Source organism: Nerophis ophidion, linkage group LG22 (genome assembly GCF_033978795.1).
Source record: "Nerophis ophidion isolate RoL-2023_Sa linkage group LG22, RoL_Noph_v1.0, whole genome shotgun sequence".
In the NCBI taxonomy this organism is placed as follows: domain Eukaryota; kingdom Metazoa; phylum Chordata; class Actinopteri; order Syngnathiformes; family Syngnathidae; genus Nerophis; species Nerophis ophidion.
The window spans coordinates 39,055,670-39,059,485 of record NC_084632.1 but is presented as its reverse complement, the minus strand read 5'-3'; the positions used below and the strand labels follow the sequence as shown (position 1 = coordinate 39,059,485).

Sequence of the window (3,816 nt, the reverse complement as noted above, 5' to 3'; positions counted from 1 at the left end):
GTAGGCCTTTAACCGTAAAGCGAAATGTTGCTCTCATTTGTTTGCAAGCGAGAACGTATTGGGAAAAAAAAGAAGCATTTCTTGTCTTACACGTGGATTGTGAAAGATAGGCATTTTTATTTTTTTAAAGTGCAGTTCCTCTTTAAACTGATGGCGCCAATGCGCGCGATGAACATTGCGTTTTCCTACAGCCCGTGAACGCAACGCGAGCGTCTAACTAGGTCACGTGAGACACTCGGCTAAAAAGACTGCGGTGACGTGCGAGAGTTCCGTCAGTGGAGCGGCGTCTCGCTGACATCCTCGCCCGGTGAGAGGCTTCCTTTCCGGCGTACATTAACCGGACGGCGGGCAGAGCGGTATCCAGGCAAAGAATGAAGCGGGAGATATTTTTTTTTCCACCCCGAAACAAAGCATTGTAGGCGGCTATTTTTATCGGCCTTTGTATTTGTTTTTTTTTTCCTCCATCGCCGTCGCAGCGTGCGACTGTACCCGCCAGCCGAGCATCATTCCCCGGTTTCCCCTTCCAGCTGAGGTCGGGCTCCGCCGTGGCGTACCTCCTTTTTTTTTTTTTTTTTTTTTTTAAAGCAAAGCCCCTGGAAAAATTAACTTGGATAAAAAAAACAAAAAAACAGGAACAAGTAAGGAAAGGAGCTCGTTTTTGGAGAAGCTGCGGTGCGTTACCGGGAGAGGGAGGAGCAGTTGCAGCAAAGGGGAACACTAAAAAAAATAATAATAAAAAAAAAAAAACCCGTGAGGAGGACCAGGAAGGTGTGATTAGAGGAGACAACATAAAACGTTCTCGATGATGTGGACTTCCAAAGGCAGCCGTGTTGGAGCAGCGGCGACACAAGACATGGGAGGTAAGGCACCAACCGCTGCATGTGATCCCGGATCCTCCACATCCTCCTTTGCCATTTACACTTCCACACCCACTCATGTCTCCTTCACACTCGCACCTTGCACTTGACAACTATCACTACCACAATGTCAACCTTGGATCCTTCCATCAGACTCTTCATGTTGCCCCTAAAGTACTTCATGCAAGTGTTCAAGCACCACTGCACCATATTGAGTGGTTGCCATTTCTTTTCAGTAATATTAACATTTTTATTTACATTTTATTTATTTACAAACATAGTTTTGCATTCCATTTAGATACATTTACTAGGATAATTATGGGAAATCCCTTATCGTTCTATTGTTTTGCTAGTGTTTTAGTGAGTTTAATAGTACCTGATAGTCGGAGGGGTGTCTCCACGGGTGTCTTGTAGGGGGGGGGGAAATTTGGCGTGACAGAGCCTCCAACAAAAAGTGCTATTCGGACCGAGAAAACGACAATTTCCCCATTAATTTGAGTGAGGATGAAAGATTTGTGTTTGAGGATATTGATAGAGACGGACTAGAAAAAAAAAACAAGTAAAAAAAAACGCGATTGCATTGTTTTTAGACACATTTACTAGGATAATTCTGGGAAATCCCTTATCTTTCTACTGTTTTGCTAGTGTTTTAGTGAGTTTAATAGTACCTGATAGTCGGAGGGGTGTCTCCACGGGTGTCTTGACGCCAATGTCTCAGGGAAGTCGACGGCAGCTATGGATATGGCCTTTCATTAATATCTCGATATTTTTAGGCCATGTCATGATGCACAATATATATGTCGATGTTACACAAACTTTAAAGGCCTACTGAAATGAGATTTTCTTATTCAAACGGGGAGAGCAGGTCCATTCTATGTGTCATGCTTAAACATTTTGCGATATTGCCATATATTTGCTGAAATTATTTAGTAGAGAACATCCACGATAAAGTTTGCAACTTTCGGTGCTAAGAGAAAAGCCCTGCCTCTACCCGGAGTCGCAGACGATGACGTCACAAGTGTGAGGGCTCCTTTCATATTCACATTGTTTTAATGGGAGCTGTCACGCCAAATTTCTTCCCCCCTACAAAAACCTTCCCCCCCGGAAGACATTTGGCGTGACAGACCCTTTAATGCCTGAAGGACCCCAATGAGGGCGTGATAAAACCAAGTTATATGACTCTTAAGGGTTACAGATACAAATTAGCAAAGCAAAAATAGCTTGAAAGGTTAGCATGCTGGAATGCTAATATTTTTTCCTTACCGTTATTTTTCACCAATGACAATCAGCCAATTATAATGCTTTTAAAACAGGCAGCTGTGTGGGCTGCTTTAAGGTCCTTTCACCTTCATTGGGGTCCTTCAGGCATTAGAGGGTCTGTCACGCCAAATGTCTTCCGGGGGGGAAGGTTTTTGTAGGGGGGACGAAATTTGGCGTGACAGAGCCTCCAACAAAAATTGCTATTCGGACCGAGAAAACGACAATTTCCCCATTAATTTGAGTGAGGATGAAAGATTTGTTTTTGAGGATATTGATAGCGATGGACTAGAAAAAAAAAAAACAAGTAAAAAAAAAGGCGATTGCTTTGTTTTTAGACACATTTACTAGGATAATTCTGGGAAATCCCTTATCGTTCTACTGTTTTGCTAGTGTTTTAGTGAGTTTAATAGTACCTGATAGTCGGAGGGGTGTCTCCACGGGTGTCTTGACGCCAATGTCTCAGGGAAGTCGACGGCAGCTATGGATGTGGCCTTTTATTAATATCTCGATATTTTTAGGCCATGTCATGATGCACAATATATATGTCGATGTTACGCAAACTTTAAAGGCCTACTGAAATGAGATTTTCTTATTTAAACGGGGAGAGCAGGTCCATTCTATGTGTCATACTTGATCATTTTGCGATAATGCCATATATTTGCTGAAATTATTTAGTAGAGAACATCCACGATAAAGTTTGCAACTTTCGGTGCTAAGAGAAAAGCCCTGCCGCTACCGGAAGTCGCAGACGATGACATCACAAGTGTGAGCATGGCCGAATAGCTGCGTTAGCATCGCCGGTAAAATCCATCCATCCATCCATCTTCTTCCGCTTAGCCGAGGTCGGGTCGCGGGGGTAGCAGCCTAAGCAGGGAAGCCCAGACTTCCCTCTCCCCAGCCACTTCGTCTAGCTCTTCCAGGGGGATCCCGAGGCGTTCCCAGGCCAGCCGGGAGACATAGTCTTCCCAACGTGTCCTGGGTCTTCCCCGTGGCCTCCTACCGGTTGGACGTGCCCTAAACACCTCCCTTGGGAGGCGTTCGGGTGGCATCCTGACCAGATGCCCGAACCACCTCATCTGGTTCCTCTCGATGTGGAGGAGCAGCGGCTTTACTTTGAGTTCCTCCCGGATGACAGAGCTTCTCACCCTATCTCTAAGGGAGAGCCCCGCCACACGACGGAGGAAACTCATTTTGGCCGCTTGTACCCGTGATCTTGTCCTTTCGGTCATGACCCAAAGCTCATGACCATAGGTGAGGATGGGAACGTAGATCGACCGGTAAATTGAGAGCTTTGCCTTCCGGCTCAGCTCCTTCTTCACCACAACGGATCGGTACAACATCTGCATTACTGAAAACGCCGCACCGATCCGCCTGTCGATCTCACGATCCACTCTTCCCCCACTCGTGAACAAGACTCCTAGGTACTTGAACTCCTCCACTTGGGGCAGGGTCTCCTCCCCAACCCGGAGATGGCACTCCACCCTTAGCATCGCCGGTAAAATGTGCGGACCAAACGATCTGGACTTTCACATCTTGTGACACTGGAGCAACTTAAATCCTTCGATTGGTAAGTGTTTTTTTTCACATTGAATGTGAGTGGAAGGAAACGTAAAATAGTTACAAATGCATCTGCAGGTTATCCATACATCTCTGTGCCATGTCTGCTTTAGCACCGCAGGTAAATAGCATGTTAGCATCG

General features: G+C 45.6%; 1 protein-coding gene across 1 annotated transcript in view; it reads left to right on the top strand.

Moving 5' to 3' along the window:
* Positions 1-218: 218 nt before the first annotated feature.
* Positions 219-3,816, top strand: part of b3galt2 (UDP-Gal:betaGlcNAc beta 1,3-galactosyltransferase, polypeptide 2) — a 50,135-nt gene continuing 46,537 nt past the window's right edge. The window contains exon 1 of the mRNA XM_061883806.1: positions 219-860. The gene's annotated coding sequence lies outside the window, so the exon portion shown is untranslated. The remainder of the gene's footprint in view (positions 861-3,816) is intronic.